General features: G+C 36.7%; 1 long non-coding RNA gene across 1 annotated transcript; it reads right to left on the reverse strand.

Annotated features, from left to right (window-relative positions):
• Positions 1 to 14,633: 14,633 nt before the first annotated feature.
• On the reverse strand, positions 14,634 to 17,729 carry LOC143676070 (uncharacterized). The gene is made up of 3 exons (XR_013171788.1): positions 17,626 to 17,729; positions 16,934 to 17,062; positions 14,634 to 14,725 (listed from the first exon to the last, which is right to left on the reverse strand). It is a non-coding gene; the product is annotated as an uncharacterized LOC143676070 (long non-coding RNA).
• Between the last annotated feature and the right edge of the window lie 3,689 nt (positions 17,730 to 21,418).

The following is a 21,418-nucleotide window of genomic DNA, read 5'->3' on the forward strand; positions in this document are numbered from 1 at the left end:
TGCAGACCAACTTGTGGGCTAGCAGCCTGCCCAGTATGCACTAAGGGTGGTAGAGTTCCAAATACTGGCCCAAATTGGGGCTACCAGAGGGATAGGGCATAGTTGAAAGCCAAAGACCACATGATAACTTGTCTAACAGAAGAAATTAAAAAGTGTACCATCAAGCCTGGGAAGTATAATATGTTACAGAGCACAACTCAGGAGGATAAGGAAAACCCTGCTTTATTTCAAGGAAGGCTAAATGGGGGCTATAAAATATACCCATGTAGACCCTGACTCGACAGAAGGACAAAAAATGCTTAAAACCTATTTTATTCATCAGTCATTTCCTAATATAAGGAGAAAACCCCAAAAACTAACCTCTGGGCCCCAAACCCCTATGAATGATCTAGTGAGCACTATTTTAATAGGGACAGGGCTGCAGAGGAGAGAAAGGTAAGGAGAGTCAGGGGAAGAATTCAGCTCATAGTACTCCTCGTGAATGGCAAATGATCACTAAGCGTAGAAGCCAGTCAGACCCTATTACACGTGTGGGGCTGTGGAAGTATGAGTTTCCTTAGGGAGGTCAAGAGCTCAGGAGGAAAAGTTGGTCATTGGGCCCAGGAGTGCACCAAGTCTCAAAGGGGAGTCAAGGCTCTTTTGAAGGCCTTAATGGCCATTCCTAAGTGAGACCGAGGAGGCCCAGTGCCACAAGACATCCTAGACATTTCCAAAGAACACTGATTTTGGCAATGACCTTCAATATGACAGGTGTTCTAGTTTGTAAGCTGCTGAATGCAATATATCACAAATGGAAGGGCTTTTAAAAAGGGGAATTTATTAAGTTGTGAGTTTACAGTTCTAAGCTGGTGAAAATGTCCAAATTAAGGTATCAACAAATTAAGAGGTTACATTCACTCAAGAAAGGCTGATGAAGTTTGGTGTTTCTCTCTCAGCTGGGAGGGCACATAGCAATGTCTGCTAGCGTTCTCTCTGGCTTCTTGCTTCATGAAGCTCCCCCAGGGGCATTCTTCTTCTTCATCTCCAAAGCTCTCTGTGTATGTGGACCCTATTGGTTCTGATTGCTCTAAAGCTTTTTCCAAAATGGTGCCTTCTTAAAGGGCTCCAGTAAGCAACCCCATCTTGAATAGGTGGAGACTCATCTCTATGGAAATCATCTAACCAAAAGTTACCACCCACAACTGGGTGGGTCATATCTCCGTGAAACAATCAAAAAGATTCCATGTAGCAGTATTGAATGAGTATTAAAGGACATGGATTTTCTGGGATACATAATAACTTCAAACTGGCATAGCGGGTAAGACAGCTAATTTTTAAATAAATACTGGAGACACCTATTCTGTTTTGACCTGTCACTCAGGCATTATCCCCATGAACCTGTCCCAAGGTAAGGGTAAATAGAAAGCCTACAACTTGGACTTCCACTCAGCCCCTCCTTTGTTGAATTGGAAGCATATTTTTAAATCATCAGTTATTGGTAGTACCAAAATGCCCTACCCCTTCTAGAAAGATCTTTATCACTCTCTGAGGGCCACCTTAAGACTAGTAAATCCAACTAATGGTTACCCCCTTCAATACTCTAAGGCCTCTATTAGATCAAAGCCTCTTAGCATCCCAGAGGAAATCCGAAAGCAAGTAAACTTGTCTGTACGGGATGAAAGAATTCCAGGGCTAGCCCACAAATAATCCCTGACTGCATAAATCTTAAAAATGCAGTTTTGTATTTTCACCCTAACTCTCAACGTCTACTTGCTGTTGAATGGCAGGAATTTAAAAATAAGATTCCCACCCTCCTCACTTAGACAATGCTGCCCCAGGGGTTTCAAAACAATCTCTATATCTTTAAAAATACCATAGCAGCAAACCTTACGGGCTTTCATCAAAGTACAGCCTTGCAATAAGTTAACTTTGTAAAACTAACATATCTCTAATATAAGTGAATTTTGTTTGTTGCAATCATTGCTAACTAAATGGAAATAGAAAGTCTCAAAAAGGTTTAGGAAAGTGAACTTTGTAGTCACTACTGAATACAGGTACTAAATGGATATAGAAAGTTGCAGAAGGTTGAAGAAAGTGAATTTTGTAGTCAATGCTAACTACAAATCCTGAATGGATATGGAAAGTTGCAGAAAGTTTGAGAAAGTAAATTTTGTAGTCATTACTGACTACAAGTCCTGAATGGATGTGGAAAGATATGAAGCATTTTAAAAAGTAAATTTTGTTTGTAATCACTGCTGACTACCAGAAGTTATAAAGAATTTATAAAAATGAATTTTGCCTGTCCTAATCAGTGCTGCTCTCTTTTAAACTGCTCTGAATGGCAAGTATAAAAAAGTTTTTCTTAACCATCTGAGCACTCTGTCTAAAAGATAAAAATTTTATATCATATCAGTATATCTTTGTTAATGTTTATACTAACCTTATCATCCTTTATTTCAGAAGATGTCTTCTCACTCTAAAGAAAAACTGCTACAAAAGATTTATTCTCTCACCTTGTAAAAGTAAAGTGCTAAAATAGTTTAACATATTACCATAAAAGTGTTTAAGAAGCATTACAATAATTAAAAGAAAAATATTATCCTTCTGTTAATTAAATTTGTATAAGCAAATATTATTCATATATTTAAAAATTGCTTATATTTCCTAAAACCTTGACAATGTTCTATCCTAACACTGATCTATATAATATTAAAAGTTACAGATCATGGGGACAACCAAATTTACTCTAAAGCTTATCTAAAAGTATAGGTGGTCAACAATAAGTAAAAAATTTATCTTCAAAAAACAGGACTTTAAAAGAGAAGCAAGGCAAATATTTTTTTTAAAAAATGTGTTCTACCTGTTAATCAACCTAACCCAGGTAAATGTGTAAAAGTTAAACAGGACAAAACTTCTGCTATAGTTTGTCATTGATGACCCCAACTACAAACTATAGTTGTAATTTAAGTCTCTGTTGAATGGCAAAGACTTAAAAATAGGATTCACCCTATTCACTTAGTGCTGCTCCAAGGGTTTCAAAATAATCCCTATATCTTTAAAAATACCTTAGCAGTAAACCTTACTGGCCTAAACTTTCCAAACTTTCTAAAAGTAAGCTCATTTAAATGCCTATAAATTTAGCTTAAAGTATAAGCTCTTATAGCAATCACATTTACTCCTAAGCTTTGTTATTTCTAAATTCTGATATGCTTTGCTTTTTATATAACCTAGTAGTTCCTTAGAACTTTAGATAACTATGTAACACCCAAGATTCAAAATTCTCCAGCTCTGAAAGTCAGCATTACTCCATACAGCAATGTGTAATTGATGCTGATACTCTCTTATCAACAAAAAATAGTGATGATTCATTACCCTGGCCATCAAAAAAACAATACTATCATCTTTTGAGGGAATACCTGGCCCTACATGGCAACCAAAGTTGCAGCCCAATCAATTGAGCCCCTTATCAGCCGCATTCTTGCACTCCTTAATTTAGCACATGTACCCTCTTATTTCCAGTTAAGCAGAAACAAGCCTCCTAGCTAGAATTCACTCTTAAATCTGAGAGATAATCATTCCCTTCTCCCTTCCCTAGTCTCTCTTGGCTAATACATTTCCTAGGCCCCCTTAATTCAATCATCCCCTTGCTATTAATCAGCCCTTGCATTTTTTTATAGTCTACTTTTTTTATTTAATGTTTTTTTATTGTGAAATATAACATATATACAAAAAAGCAACACAATTCCAAGTACATTTTAACAAGTCATTATAGAACAGATTTTAATCTTTGGTGGTTACAGTGCCACAATCTTTTGTTTTTTCTTCTAGCTGTTCCAAGACCCTGGAGACCAACAGAAATATCAATATAATGATTCAGCAGTCATACTCATTTGTTAAATCCTATCTTCTCTTTCACACTCCTCCTTCTCTTTCAATACATACATACATAAAAGCAATAAATTTCAAAGTACATCACAACATTTAGTTGTAGAACAGATTTCAGAGTTTGGTATGGGTTACAGTTCTATAGTTTTAGGTTTTTTATTTCTAGCTGCTCTAGGGTACTGGAGGCTAAAAGAAATATCATTGTAGTGATTCAGCAATAGTACTCATTTGTTAAACCCAACCTTCTCTGTATAACTCCACTATCACCTTTGCTCTTTCTCCCACTCTTCAGGGCCATTTGGACTATGTCCATTCTAAATGTTTCATGTTGGAAAGGGCTGTTGATAACATGGGGTGGGGGATGGGACTAGTTGATGCTCTGGAAGGGCTGGTCCCTCTGCATTTCAGGACTTATCTGGTCCAGGCACCCATCTGGAGAATGTAAGCTTTGGAGAGTTTTCCTAGTACATGGAAACCTTGTAGAATCTTAAATAATACCCTATGTATTATTTAGGATTGTCAGGAAAGGTTTTAGTTGGAGTTTGGCAAATTATGATAGGTAGCGATGTCTAACTGAAGCATGTGTATGAGTGACCTCCAGAGTAGCCTTTTGACTCTATCTGAACTCTCTCAGCTACTGATACTTAATTAGTTATACTTCTTTTTCCTCTGTTGGTCAGGATGGCATTGTTGATCCCAAGGTGCCAGGGCCAGACTCATCCTTGGGGGTCATCTCCCATGCCACTAGGGAAACGTTCATCCCTGGATGTCAAGTCCCATGGAGAGAGTGTGGGGGCAATGATTTCACCTGCAGAGTTGTTGGCCCTTGCATTTTAAACTTCCAACCAAGTTTATTTCTTTCAAACTAAAATCCTTTCACACAAAACCAATGCTGTTATGAGAATTTTCCAACTTCTCCTCTGAACTCCTCCCCTCTCAACTTAAATAAGATAGCCAGAAAGTTCTATGCCCCATGAGGCAGAGCTTATACCCCCTGATAAACCAGAAGCAGCTTCAGAAGACATGTCGTTCTTCATCCCTCAGCACCCCTTACAATTAAGGGGCGAGAACACACTGAGGGGAAATTGAGGCAGGCTGGAGCAGGAAGAAAGAAGGGGAGAGAAAAAAAAATGTGAAGGAGCCCTTGATCAAGGACAATTACACAAGGTCAGGAGGGCCTGTGCCCAGCACAGACACTCTGCCTGGTGTCTGCCCATTTACAGGTAACATCTGCGGCAAGCCGATTTACCTGAAGCCAAATGACCTCAACCTGAGTGTGTCATCTACAGAGAAGGGCAGAGCCAACTGACCCACCCAAATACACTATCTACCACCAGGCACTGCCCTGGAGAGAAGGGAGGGAAAAAAGAAAAAGCCCTGAGGAAGGAAGGAGGAAGGGGAACACGTAAAGCTGCTAGCCTAAAAGCAAATGGCCCCACACTGCCTATGGCCTCTCACCATCACACCTGTTTTTATGAGAGCACCCACATGTTCTTTTACATATGTATCTAAAAAATTCTTGGCCTGCTTACACTCAAAAAAAAAAAAAAGGAATTTAAAAATCAGGATGTTTGTGGGGCTTTTTGAGGTGGCTTGCCAGCAATTCATGATTCAATCTCCACCTCTATCGTACAGCTGTCTTCTTACTGTGTCTCTGTCCAGTTCTCCCCTTATTTTATAAGAACACCATTCATATTAGGTTTGGGGCTACCTTAATCCATTTGGACCTCATCTTAACTAATAGCATCTTCCTATGTGGAAATAGGAGCACATTCACAAAATTGGGGGTGAGGATTTGAACATATCTTTTGGGGAAACACAATTCAGTCCATACGATCTGACTGAATTCCTCTAATTCTGTTGGAATAGTTCATTCTGGAACAAAGCAGCGATTTTCATTCTTACAAAAATGTTTTAAGACTGATGATCTGAATTGGGAAGCAAGATTTTCTGATACACAAATTAAATATTTCATGTGGTTTTATTGAATAGCTATCTAGTCCCAAATTAGTTCTTCTACCTTTATCAAGGATGGGACTCGAATTCAATTGCTTAGCTGAAAAATATTATAGCTCTCTTTCATGGACTATTTTCAAAGAGCTCATAACATTAAGAAACTCATTTGCTATTTTCTCAAGACCCCTATGGAGTCAATTTATACAAAGCACTCGCATAGCTTCACATTCCATGAGAAATGTTAGGCTAAATTTTTAATAAATATCTTTTATTATCACAAGATATATTTATACTATGTTTGTGTTGGTGTATTTATGCTTGTAAAATGTGAATCTGATCAGTGAGGTTGAAAAAAACCATTATTTTCTATGGATTATAATTATTTTCTCATAAGCCCAATTCTACAAAAGCATGGATTGAACATTATTGGTCTGATTAATCTACAGTTTGTTCAAAATTTGAGCTCAATTTATTCTGAGTTATAAGATTCCTATCTACTTTTAGGCTTGCCTTTCTAAAATTGAATGTTTTAACATTTCTTGGCCTTTTATCTAATTTTAACCTTACATGATATTTTCTCGATATATCTAGCGATTATTCACCTAAGATATATACCTCATTTATCATTTCAAAAAACAGAAAATGTCATACTCTTTTAAGTGTTTTTAAGTATAGAAATGTTAGAACTGGGAGAAACATTTAACTTCTAATTCTTATGATAGAAATAGATCCTGTGTCTAAGTCAGGTTCTCAAAGGCATGGTAAATAATAACATATCTAATGCTAGAACTTAAAAGTTTTAAGTTTTTTTTTTTTAATCTAATCCCTTATACTTTTAGGAATCTTCTACATTTAAATATTTTCTTGTAAGGAATGTTTTATCTTTTCAGTAATGAACTCAGCTTTTCTCTGAGAATTATTCTAAATTAGGGATTTCAGAGTCTCTCTCAATCCATTCTTCTTACCTTTTACTCTCCTTATCTCTTACTTTTCCTTCTCCCATCTCCAAATACTTGACATGAACCCTTCTCTACCTCACTTCATCTCAACCAATGGATCTCACCTTGGCCAAAGTTGCATCACCAAAGATAATAAAGCTGGAATAGGTGGGATGGGAGAAGGCAACAATGTAATGAATTTATTTCCTTATTTTTCTTCACCCCTAGGATATATCTCCTTAGAGAAAAATAAGCACTGTGATTGTTCACCATTTTATACCCATTGCCCAGCAGAGTGTATACATGAATCCTTGTAGATTCATGCACTTTGTGGTATTTCCTTACAGTAATTGTGTCAAATCAGGAAGTTTATTGTTATTGGCTTGAGTGTGGGCTCTAAGTGGTTGAGTAAATTATTTAGAGTTACATGGAAGAGCTAGCATGTTATACAAAATTTTGCTCACTCCAATATCTCAAACAACCTCTTCAGATAACATGCAGATATAAATTTGGCTTTTAAGGGAGAGGATTCCCAGGAATAAATTTGACCGTGGCACCATGGGATCAGCAATTCCATCCTGACCAAAAGGGGGAAATGAAGTGTAACTAATAAAGTATCAGTGGCAGAGAGAGCTAAAATAGAGTTGAGAGGCTACTCTAGAAGTTGCTCTTATGCAAACTGCAGTTAGATATTGCTACCTATCAAAACTTGCCAAACCCCAACCAAGACCATTCCAGCCAATCCTAAAGAATGCCTAGGGCAACATGTAAGATTCCACAAGGGTTCCATCCCTAGAGTAACTTTCCAGAAACCTACAATCTCCAGATGGGTCCTCGGACCAGATAAGTCCTGAAACCTAGAGGGCCCAACTTCTTCAGAACATCAGATAGTTCCATCTCCCTACCCCATATTATTGACAGATCCTCCCAACATGAAAAAGTTAGAAAGGCCGTAGCTCAAACACCCCTAAAGAGAGGAATAGAGAGATCAAAGGTGATGGTGGAGTCATACAGAGAAGATAGGATTTAACAAATAAATATTATTGCTGAATCAGTAAATTGATATCTCTAGTCTCCAGTAACTTAGAGCAGCTAGAAGTAAAATCCTAAAATTGTGGAACCCAGAGAGGATGGTATGGTAGCCCAGGACAAACCCTGGGATCTGTCCTGCAACTACTTGTTGAAGAGTGCTTTGAAAACTATTGCATTTTTTCTTTCTTTGCTCTGCATATATGTTGTGTTATACCATTAAAAAGTTAAAAAAAAAAAAAGAAAAGAAATCCATTTAAGGTCTTACCTAATTACTATTCTTTGGCAAAGTCTATCTTCACTTTACCAGGCATAAAAAGAAAGCTGCCCTTTCTGTCTTAAGGAATTGCCTTCGTGCAAATGCCAGCAAAGAAAACAAAGACAGAATGACTGTGGAAGCTGTCAGTTTGAGAAACAGTTCCTTAAACACAATGATAAGGGGGTTCCAGTTCAGGATTGAGGATTAAGCTTACACATTTGTTCTCCAACGCTCCAAAGGCCTCCACTAAAACAACAACATAGAAGCCCAAAAGAGAGTGGAGTTATGGGTCAACGTAGTTGTTCTAGTTTGAAAGTTGCCATAATGCAGTAGACCAGAACTGGAGCGGCTTTCATAAAGGGAAATTTAATAAGTTACAAGTTTGCAGTTCTAAGGAAGTGAAGGTGTCCAAATTAAAGCACCAACAAGAAGTTATCTTCACTCAAGAAAGGCCAATGGGCCCTGGCAACGTGGGATAGAAATCCTAGAATAAGCCGGGACTCAGTATCAAGGGATTGAGAAAACCTTTTCAACCAAAAGGGGAAAGAGAGAAATGAGACAAAATAAAGTGTCAGTGGCTGAAAGATTTCCAACAGAGTCAAGAGGTTATCCTGTTACTCTTATGTGTTATACAGATAGCCCTTTTTTAGTTTAAGGTATATGAGAGAGGCTAGAGGGAAGTGCCTGAAACTGTAGAGCTGTGTTCCAGTAGCCATATTTCTCGAAGATGAATGTATAATGATATAGCTTTTGCAATGTGACTATGTGATTATGAAAACCTTGTGTCTGATGCTCATTTTACCTGTGGTATGGACAGATGAGTAAAATATATGGATTAAAATAAATAAATAATAGGGGAACAAATGTTAAAACAAATTGAGTAGATTGAAATACTAGTGATCAATGAAAGAGAATGGTAAGTGGTATCAAAAAAAATAGGGGGAACAAAGGTTAGAATATATTGGGTAGATGGAAATACTAGTGGTCAATAAGAAGGAGGGGTAAGGGGTATGGTATGTATGAGTTTTTTCTTTTTATTTTTTTTTCTGAAGTGATGCAAATGCTCTAAAAAATGGTCATGGTGATGAATATACTACTATGTGATGATATTGTGAGCCACTGATTGTATACCATATACAGAATGTTTGTGTTGTACATTGTTTATCAATAAAATATTTAAAATAAATTAAACAAACAAACAAGCAAAAATAGAAAAAGAGAAAGAAAACTTGATTGGTAGGACTGAAATAATGTTGATACCTTCTTACTTTCCTAAATAAATAAAAATTTTTAAATAAAAAAAAAAAAAAGAAAGACAAGCCAATGGGTCAAGAACAGCTCTGTCAGCTTGGTAGTCAAGTGGCTGGCATCTGCTGATTCCTTGCCCTGGGCTCCATTGCTTTTAGCCTCTGTTCTTGTGGGGGTTCTCATTTTACTTCTCTAGGACTGGCTCTCATCTCTCATCTCTCTACCCTTGGCTCTCTCCATCTTCTGGCTTGCTTAACATCTCATGGTGATGGCTGCTAGGCTCCAAGCATCTACAAAAAGCTGTCTTTCTTCTCCATGTGTCTGCATCTGTGTCAGCTCTGCTGTGAAGTTTTTGTCACCTCTGAGTCTTCTGTAATTTATGGCTGTCTCCAAAATATTTTCTCCTTTAAGGAATTACAGTAAACTAATCAAGACCTACCTGGAATGGGTGGAGTCGCATCTCCATCTAATTGAAAGATCACACCCACAGTTGAGTGCATCACCTTTCCATGGAGATAATCTAATCAAAAGTTTCCACCCTGCATGATTGAATCAGGATTAAAAGATTGGATGAGGATTGAAAACATGCCTTTTTTGAAATTCATAATACTTTCAAACTGGCACAATAGTCAAGAACAGAAGAGAGATTTACACAAATTTCTGAAGCAGAGGAGAAAGGATAGAAAGATGAAAGAAGCCAAGAACTACAGGGCTCAGAGGCTTGGAAAATGAGGAAAGCAATCTATTCTTGGAATTCAGAGGAAGGCTATCTAACTCTTGGGCTCAGAATCTTTACATAGAAAAGAGGATGGTATTTATAATTAGGTCTGAAAACAGGGGTATTACTTGATAGCATTCTAATGAATCTTCATATCGCTGGTCACACCCAACCTACTTCAATAACCTTCCATGTAGGTAATCTGCCTTAAGTACGATGAACAGACTTATAACTTATAATAGACTTATAAACTTTCTGAAAGAGACTAAGGTTGGTAGTATGGAAAACAAAGGCACTGTGTCATAGCAATTCTCAAGACCACTCTCAATAAACTGAAGCTTGCTGCTGTAAATGTCTAACCATCCTAAAGTTCCCCATTGGGATGGCACATAGAAGAGGGCTATTATTAATTGATGTTCTTCAACAGTAGGAGAATCTTCTTTCTTGAATATGAGAAGACAAACATGAATCACATGTATGTTCATTTCTTATTGCTGTGTAACAAATTGCCACAAATACGGTGGCTTAAAACAACACCCATTTATTAGTTCCTAATTCTGTGGATCAGAAATCCAGGCCTACTCTGCTGGATTCTTAGTTTATGGTCCGCAAGTCCAAAATCAAGGTGTTGGCTGTACAAGACTCTTATCTGGAGGGTCAGGGGAGGAATCCACTTCCAAACTTTTTAATATAGTTGACAGAATCTTGCTGTTGTAGGATGGAACTCTCCATCCTACAGGGGCAGTTCTTAGCTTCTAGAGGCAGCCTACATTCCTTGGCATATGGCCCTTTCCATCTTTAAAGACAGCAATGATGAACTAAATCCTTCTCAGTCTTATAATCTATTCAAATTCCTCTTCTGTCACCATCCAGAGAAGACTTTCTGCTTTCAAAGGGCTCCTGTGATTAGATTAACACCATTCAAATACTTTTCTTATTTTAAAGCCATCTATACCATATGATATAATCAAGGGAGTGACATATTGACAGATTTGGGAAATTAAGGCATATACTCTTGGCAGTCAATTTTTTAAAAACTCCATCTATCACAACAGGCGAATTCGGATACCAAAAAGTCAAGAAAGAGAAAGACCAAGATATATGAACAGAAAACTGGTCCCAGAGGAAATGGATAATTTAGGAAATTAAAATAAATTTATTAAAAAATGAGGAAAATTCACTTAATAGACTCAAAAAAATAGCAACACAAAAGGACTCTGTGCTGTAGAAACCTAAAAAACAGAAGACAGAAGGGTACGGACAAAACAAAACCAGAAAGAAGCTGACTTTACATGGTAAGCCCATTACTTGTGATATATTTTCAGTTTACAATAAAATAAATTAGAAAAGAAAGAAATCCCCTAGACCTTGGAAGAAACTTAAAATATGAAAAGAGCACTCAGAGAAGATCAGTGCAAGGGGCCCAATATCAAATTGATAAGGTTTCCAGAAAAAAAAGTAAAGAAAATGGAAAGGAAGAGGTAAGATAACTAACAGAATAAATAGAAGAAACTATCTCAGATCTGAAAAGTCTTCAAATGAAAGTTTCCACCAACAGTTCAGCAAACTCACATAAAAAGATCCTCAGACTTTCCAGAGAAAAGTAACAAAGTCACCTGCAAAGAATAAGAATAATAAAGACCTCATATTTCTTATTAACAGTAAAAGATAATAAAAGACAAAGAAATAATCTCTTTGAAATATTATGGGAAAATGATTTTCAGCATAGAATTTACGCCCATCTGTGATGGTTAGGTTCAAGTGTCATCTTGGCTAGGTAATGGTGCCCAGTTGTCTGGTCAAGCAAGCACTGACTTGTTACTGTGAGGACATTTTGAAGGCTTAAACCATCAGTAAGTTGATTGCATCTATGACTGATTACATCTGCAATCAATGAAGGAGAGTGTCTTCAGCAATGAAAGACATTTAATCCAGTCAGCTGAAGGCTTTTAAAAGGAGAAGTGATGACTTCAGCAGTCAGAAGAGAGAATTGCCATTTCTGTTTCAGCCAGCCACCTTCTCCTGGGGAATTCATCAAAAAACCTATACCAGAGTTCTCAGCTTGCAGCCTACCCTTTGGAATTTGGCCTGATGCATCCCTCCAGTTGTGTGAGACATTTTTATAAAATTTTGTAATGTTTACAGATACTTTCTTTTGGCTCTGTTTCCCTACAGGACCCTGACTAATGCAACATCAAAATACTAATCACATATGAGAACAAAAACAAGAGATTTACAGATATGCACATGCAGAGAATTTACTTTGCACACATCCATTTTTAGAGAGTTCTTAAGAGTAACTTTGGTAAAATGAGAGAGAAACCCAAGAAAGTGAAAAACCAAGAAACTGAAGAAGGGCATACTGGAAGTAGTGGAAATTAGAAAAGACAATTCTCAGATGTCAGGAAGTAGGCTAGTCTGGTGGATATCCACACCCTTCTGAAACAGGAAAATAGGTAGATTCTAAGAGGGAGGTCTGGAAGTAAAAAAGGAACTTGTTAGAACAAAAAGTTTTAAAGGTTGAAAAATTCTGAAGATATTACAAAAAGCAACACAAACTCTAAGGAAAGTAAAATTCTGCATAAAGTGAATATTTCAATTACAAAGAAAACTAAATATGGCAGGCCCTTATACCATCTTGATTTTAGGCAATCATTTAAGTGGTTTAAGGTATTTTGACAGTAGTGCATTAAAATAGAAAATATAAGCCTAAGACATTTCTTACCTCACATTGATCAGTATTTACATAGCCATACAATGTTAATGCAGTTTATTGGTTTTCAAAACTTAGAGTTAGTAAATAAGGAGAATTGGATGCAACTAGCAAGAACATCGATAATTTAAATGTGTATTTGACAGAAAGAAAGACCTAGAATGTAGGAGGAGAATTGGGAAAAGGCATGGACCAACAATATCAATGCTTTTAAATGGGGAGTCAAAAACATTGTCAAATATTGATGAAATGAGAAAAATAAATTTACATATAATTTAAACTTAAAGGCAACAATAACAATTATTATATATATGAAATATTGAGAGAAAATAGGGGAGCTAAGTAGTGTTGGTAAGTTATGTTCCAATCTTTCATACCAAGAAACCATGAAGAAGGAATAAGAGCATTTGAAATGCTGGATGAAACTTGTAGCAGAAGGAAAAGCAAAAACTCCTGAGGGGCAAAATTAGAAGTAGGAAGGGGTGGCCAGGAGACTTATACTGGTCATGAAAACTTCTATGCTATTTTGATATGTAAATATAGGTTATCATTTTGAGAAAAATTAAAAGCAGAAAAATCTAAATGATTAAGAGGGCTCAATAAATTAAGCCATGGAGGCAAGTGACATATAACTGAGAGATCTACATTTTGCTTTTTTTTCCACACATTAACAAGAAGTGTGACTTTGAGAAAGTCATTTAAACTATCTGGCTGAGAGTGTCTCTAGCTATAAAATTAATTTGCTTTTAATATATTGACATTCTACTAATAATGATTTAGAGGGCATTTAGGAAATTTGCACATAGCAAAATGCTGTCTTAGATAAGTTATTTAAAATGGCACTTTTCTCATTTGGAGGGTCCACTGTGGGCTTGAATATCAAGTCTTTGTCAGTGAAAAATCAAAGAATGCATGGATGCTTCAAGTTGAGATGAGATCTGATCACTAAATTCAAGTACATGATGACTTGTTAATAAGAAAAAGATATATATGATCTTCATCCATAGAAATTAATTTAAATGAAAGAAGAAGAACTTTGAGTTGGAATGAAAAGGAATTCAACTTTATAAATCTAATATCCTGGAATGGATTGGCCAGAAAAGTCTGAGAATGTCTCAATGTTAGAGATGTTCAGAGTAAAAATACGTTATTTTGCTGGTCTATTTGCCCATTCATGGAATTATCCCAGATGACATCTTGAGGCCTCTGCCATCTATATAAGTTTTTAAAAGCTGGAGGCATAAAAGAGGAGAACTTTTATGAATGATTTAATATTATTCTTTTGCCTGTCAATTAATCAAAGAATTCAGTGAGAAACATGTATTTATAAACTGGAACATAGCCTCATTTTTTAATGAAGAAGAAACATGTTTAGAATCATGACAAAATTACCTTTCATCCAGCCAATCCTAAAGAACACCTGGGCCAATATATAAGATCAAAGGTGATGGTGGAGTTATACAGAGGAGATAGGTTTAACAAATGAATATGAATGCTGAATCATTAAGTTGATATATCCTTTAGTCTCCAGTATCTTAGAGCAGCTAGAAGTAAAAACTTAAAATTGTGAAATTGTAACCCATGTCAAACTCTGAATATGTTCTACAACTAATTGTGGTGCTGTGCTTTGAAATGTATAGCTTTTTTGTATATATGTTATTTTTCACAAAAAAAGAAGGAAAAAAAGTCTATTGTGATGATAAAAACAATATTTAAGCCCTCTAGCCTCTATATTCTGGAGCAGCTAGAAGGAAAAATATGAGAGGATCGTATGGTAGGCCATGACAAAACTCTGAGATCTGTCCTGTAACTACTCATTGAAGAGTGCTTTGAAGACTATAGCTTTTTTATTTCTTTGCTTTGTAAATATATTATGCTACACAATAAAACAAGTTTAAAAAACTATACCTTTCATCACAGTTTTTTTCATTCTTCTGACAAAATACATCAAGTCACTGCCAGTACTTGCTTCCTCACAATTGAGGGATTATAATCCAGCCCTATGCAAAGATGTATTAAAATTAAGATAATTTGACCATTTACTAAGTACCTATGAAGAGCATAGTACAACAAATACTTCTTGAATGAATGTATGAATGTGTGCCAGGCCCCTTGCTAGGAATGTTAACTTTTCTTTTGCTTACATTTACACTCTATACGTTTCCCATCATTATTTTATTTCATTTCCAAAGAAATCATATGAAATAGGTACTATTTATGCCCCCAATAACAGAAAAAGAAATTTAGACTTGAGAGATAAAGTGAAACGCCCAAACATTAAGAATCACATATGGGATGCTCTATCTCCAAAGCAGTGATCATTCCCCTACACCACTATGAAAAGTCTACTTTTCAGTATTCCAAATTCTAACTTAAGTCTTTTGTCTACAGTTCTGAAATAACCTGTCCTCTTGGTTCAATTTCCCCAGGCCTTGTCCTCTTTTTCACTATCTTATTCCTATGATATATGTGTGTGCATGTGTAGTGTGTGTGTTGGTCTATCTATCTATCCATCTATCCATCTATCTACCTACCTATGGATTTATACCTAATTATTTATACCTAGTTATTTATACCTAAATATTTCTTGGTTGCAATTCAGTATTAATAAATTTCAGGCAAAGGGCTAACTTTGATATATTTTTATTTTAAGCATTTTCTCTATTTCATTCAATAATCATCAGGCAAATATATACTACAAACAAAATATTGTACTAATCTTTGACAAGTAATAAAAGATGAAGAGTCATAGAACTTGCTTGTCAGGAGCTTGTAGTTCTTTTGGAAGTGGTAGAGTTTGCACATGAGCACATTTGGAAGGAAAAGTTAGAAGACACAAGAAAGCAATAACTGACGTGGCCTGGACAGAACAACATCTAAGGTTTGGCTACAGATAAACCAGATATGGATCTTGATTCTGGCACATAAAAGTGTTTGGCCTTAAGTGGTTACATAAGCTCTCCAAGCCTTAGTAACCTCATCTGTGAAGTGGAAACAGTAATACCAGTACTGCGAAAAAGGCATGAGTTTTCGATATAAATGAATTATTCAGGATAGTACTTGACAATGCTATGAAGGTTTAATCATCCATGAATGATTCAAAGAAACCAAATAGAATTAGACAGGGTTGAGGTGAAAGAGGGGAAGGCAGGCAACTAATTCAGATGGGTTATATTGAGGATAAGATTAGAAAGGGTAGACGTGCAAATCAAAACATTTCACACTCACTAGAATGGCTAATATTAAAGCACACACACAGATAATTACAAATGCTGGAAACGATATAGAGAAAAAAGAACACACATTTGCTGTTGGTGAGAATGTAAAATGGTACAGATACTGTGAAAAACAGTTCAGCAGTTCCCTAAAAAGTTAAATAGAGAATTATCCTGTGACTCAGCATCTCACTTCCAGGTATATTCCCAAAAAGAATTGAAAGCATGGACTCGAACAGGTATTTGCATACCAACGCTCATAGTGGCATCATTTAAAATTGCCACATAATGAACAACCCAAATATCCATCAACCAATGAATGGATAAACAAAATATGGTATGTACATACCATGAAGTATTATTCAAATATAAAAAGAACGAAGTTCTGATAATCTGACAACATGAAAGAACATTGAGGACATCATGTTAATGAAATAAACCAGACACAAAATGACAGATGTTATAAGATCTCATTGACATGAAACAATTAGAACAAGCAAATTCATAAAGTTAGAATCTAGAATATAGGTTACCAGGGGCATGTGTCGTCAATGCTTAAATTGTACGGAGTTTCTATTTAGGGTGATGGAAAAATTTTGGTAATCAATGGTGGTGATGGTATCACAACATTGTAAATCTATCTAGCAGCATTGAATTATAATGATATGGTTAAAAGAGGAAATTTTCAAAGAAAAACATCATAATACCAGGCAACACAAACAGTGAGCCCTAAGATAAACCATGAACTATAGTTAATAGTACAAATATAACAATGCTGTTTGTAACAAAAGTACCACCCAATAGGATGTGTCTATAAAGTGCTGGATTGACCATCAATACCCACAGGTTTAGCAGAGAGAAATTTACTGAGCTTAAAATATAAAACATGTTTTAAATTAATAGATCTATGTAACAAAAGCACCATGACTTTGATCCCAAAGGAAAATCTGTTCTTTTCCTAAAAACAGTGAATTATGTGAAATAATGGCTCACCTTTTATACTCTCATTGACAAATGTATGACTTCTTTTCTGTTTCTCAAAGAATAGAGGTTTAAAAATGTAATTCCTGGTATATACACAGACTCATAGGTTTGGCATGTGCTGACGAAAATGAATCAGTGCTGAAATAAATAAAGCATCATCCAATATCAATCAGATTTAATAGCATGAAATTTAACATAAATGTGATAAGCTTTACAGAGCATCCCCCATTTCATCCACTGACCAAGTTTATCAGGAAAGTCAAACATGAGCCAGAAAAGAGGGTATGCTTTGATTTACTGTACTCTATTTGGATAGTGGTGGGTGGCTGCCATGTGCTCCGTGCTTCCCGTGTGTGCTCCCTAGAATTCTTTATTGCCCCTGGTGTTTTGAATGGGGAGTCTGAGGCTCAGAGAAGTTAAGTGAGTTACCCAAAGTCACTGGCAGCAGGAAACACCAAACTCAACCATGCTCTGTTTCAATATACTCATGCTTCATTCACTTCAACACATCATATTGAAACACAATATAAAAGTGAAGGCACATCTTCAAGTAATAAGTGTAAAAAGTTTCAGTTAGTACAGGAAAGTTGATTTGAAATGGAATCTCCTTCTCTTTTCACCAAATTTTGCTTCACTTTTCCTTCCCCAGATTGGATGTTCCTCCTAAATTCTTCTCTTCATTTCATATCTGTTACTCTTACTTTTTCTTGAGGCTGTCCTTCCACATCTGGACAACCACCCTTGGCTGCCTGAGGGTTAGGTTTGTTCAAGGCAGACGAGCCTAAGTTACAACCATGGGGTGAGCAGAGACTGCCTAGCAGTTGCCATGGTGACGTAGATATGCCAGGTATGTGACTGCAGAACAGCTGCAAAGCTGCTATTGGTGGGCTGGAGAATTCTTTGCCAATGACCAACACCAGCCCTCTATCTTCAGCCAGCTGTCTCACACAGTATGCCGCAGAGCTCCAGGGTCACAGACCAGAGGGTGTGGATGTTATGACACAGCCGTCACCACTGCAGAGGTCAAGTGTAAGGCAGGCTGATTATGGCAGCAGAGGAAATAACACTTCCAGAAGTGTCATCTTTTACAAACAAGAGCAACTGCATGTTTCCTTGTGAGCATAGTGACTCAGTTCTCACACACCATTTACAATCTCCAAGTCACTTTGTGGATGGCTTTTAAAAATATCACAAACCTCTCTTTTTCATACCCGAGTCACTTTTTATAATTATAGCTAAGGAAGAGATTTGTTGAAACAAAAAAGCCAAAGGCTGAAGAGCAGATAGATGCAGGAACCTGAGGTTTTTGGTTCAATGAGTCAAACCCCTGGTACATTGCATATTTCCATTCTGTTTGCCCAACATAATTTAATTTAAAAATGGAGAGAAATACAGTTTAAGGCACATAATCTAAACCATGGAAATAAATAAACCTCTTTTGCCTGCTAATGATAAACTTTGTTAAGATGTTGTAATTTTTTTCTTTGTTTCTTTCTTTCTATTTTTGGCATGTGCAGGCTCCAGGAATCAACTGCCGGTCTCCCACCTGGCAGCGTTAACTCTACCACTGAGCAACCTTTGCACTGCCCAAGATGTTGTAACTCTTTACAGGAAGACAAGACGTCTTTTTTTTTAAACACAACTTATATTAGTCTGTGGTGTTTTAACCTTCAAATGTTTGTTTACAATATTGCAATGTTCTTGTGAGGTAGGCAAGCCACTTATTATTTTTCCAGTTCATAAAAATGCTCAAGTCCTTCAGCTAATTACTGAAAGTAGTGACTTGAAAAGCTTATTTTCTGATGCGTACACTCAGACCCCCCTTTTCACTCCAATATCAGACCTGCATTTTCTCTAACTCAGAATTGGACATTAAACTCCAGGTGAAAAAACACCATCATTAGAATGACTTTCATTTGACTATTTCCTGCACTATTTTCTAAATATCACTTTCATATTTTAACACCTGCTGCTCTCCAAGCTAACTCATTTATATAGAAAGATCCGAAGTTTTACTATTTTTCTCTCTACAGATTTCCCCAGAAAAGGCGATTTTGTAAATAGCTGGAATCATCTCATGTTGATAATTTTACTAATTTCCCATCAGCCAAATTAGAACAAGAAAGTGAAAAGCAAGAAATAAGGGCTCATGTTTTTTGAAGATGAATGTGTAATGATATAGTTTCTGCAATGGGACTGTGTGATTGTGAAAACCTCATGTCTCATAGTTCCTTTTATCTACGTATGGACAGATGAGTAAAATATGTGGATTAAAAATAAATAAATAATAGGGGGAACAAATGTTAAAATATAGATTGAAATACTAATGATCAATGAAAGGGAGTGGTAAGGGGTATAGGAATAAAACAGGGAACACAGTTTGATATATATTGGATAGATAGAAATACTAATGGTCAATGAGAGGGAGGGGTAAGGGATATGGTATGTATGAGTCTTTTCTTTTTCTTTCTTTTTCTGGAGTGATGCAAATGTTTTAAGAAATGATCATGGTGATGAATATACAACTATGTGATGATGCTGTGAGCCATTGATTTTACATCATATATGGAATGTTTGTATGTTAAGAATTTTCATGTTTGTATGTTGTTTTGGTTTGTCAATAAAAAAAAAGAAAGAAGGGCTCATGGGCAGAGAAAGAAGCGGCATGGGCTGGAGGCAAGCATCAGAAAGATGTCAGGGAGACTATAAATGCTTCAACAGAACTGAATTTTTAATGCTGCAGCGGAGTCAAAGAAACAACCACAGTTTCGTGATCAACAATGGACCAGCTTGCAGCTTCAAACAGGGCGAAATGGCTTCAGCTTTTCCTCCTCACACCATCCAAGTTTTATACTCCAGTTTTAAAGATCTGATACTGTTTGGACCATCTTTATCCATGTCAGTCAAGGAGAGTTCTTAAAGAAGGTGACACCCAAGGCATGTGTTACAAAACGAGTGAGCTTCCCCAGGAAGACAAAAACAAAAGGGCATTTCAGAGCGAGGGAAGAGCATGTGCAGAGGTGCACAATTAGGAGTGCAGGCCAGGTACCCCTGACACTGTGAAAGACACTGCAGCACGGGTGCACAGTGGGGAGTGGTGGGCAATCGCAGGCAGCGAGGTAGATGGTGAGATGATGCAAAGCCCCATTAGCTGCGTGAGGAACTTGGTCTCCATTCTGCAGGCTGTTGGGGAAATGAAGTCCCAGGAGAGACTCATTACGGGTTTTCTCAGCTGCTTGTCCTGGGCAGGACAGATTAGAAAGGGAATTGATTTAAGGGAAGTTTGAGACCTTGTTGGGAGATTGGGCGAAGAGAGAGAACCATGAATCAGAAACTATTCAGAAAAGAGGATCTACCCCCATGGGAGGTGGCAGGAGGGAGAGAGATGAGAGGATTGTATGGATCACTCCCCAGTCCTGGCCTCTGATAACTGACTTCATTGTGCTGCCTCTAAAATGAGGAGAGTGTCAAGCCAGTAGCCAATGTTAGTATGTGTCTACTGCGTGTTGGAATCCCGTTAGAGGTATTAGATACATTATTTAACGATATCCCAGAACCAACCCTATGCATTTATTGCCATTTTATGGAGGAGAAATCTGAAATTAGAAGATCACATTAACAAAGCAGCATCTGCAAAACTAAGAGGTGAAGATTGCTTGGCCATGAAGCATGAAATCTTTGCTCTTTATGACTTCAGTTGTGGACGTGTTGAATTCCAAGTGGCTGAGAAATACAAGTAGAAGGGTCCAGGAACTAGATAAATCAGAGTCTGGGATTTAGAAGAGTGTTCTGAGCTGGAGATGTAGATGTGAGAGTTTCCAGAATGAGCAGTAATTAAAGCTATGCATTTTAATCAGCCTATGGCAAAGATGGGACTCTGAAAAATTTCATTATTGATGGTGTGATGGAGCAAGGAATTAATTCAGAAGAAGCTGAGCTGTGGGAAAAAAGGAAGCACAGGAGAGAAGGGACCTAGGTCTGCTTAGATGATTATAAACTTGACTTCTCTAAATTGCTTCTCTGACCTGTTATTTGTGTTGTTGCTGGCTTATTCCATTTTGTAATTAGAAGTAATGATATTTTTTCCGATGGAATTCATTTTCAAAGATTTATCTTCTCATTTACTAGGATTCATTGGGGAATAAAATGTTATACATGTGATTTTTTTCTGACAACTTAAGGTTTCCTCTAAGTGCCATGAATTTTATTTTAAACCATTCTGAATGTTTTTTCCTATTTTTATTAAATTATTTGTTTAATTCCTAGAAATAGGACATTGCAGCAATTTTATAGGAAACTAAGGGTTATAACTTTGAAAACACATAATTAAATTGAGAACTGATACAATGATGTCCCCAAAAAAGTGAGATATGAAGGGCTATGTGCTACTATGTGCTACTCCCCTGAATGATTCTAGAACACTACTACATATTTAGTTCATCTGACATCTTCATTCATTTAATCACTCAATAAATATTTATCAAGTTCCTTCTT

Source organism: Tamandua tetradactyla, chromosome 3 (assembly GCF_023851605.1).
Source record: "Tamandua tetradactyla isolate mTamTet1 chromosome 3, mTamTet1.pri, whole genome shotgun sequence".
In the NCBI taxonomy this organism is placed as follows: Eukaryota; Metazoa; Chordata; class Mammalia; order Pilosa; family Myrmecophagidae; genus Tamandua; species Tamandua tetradactyla.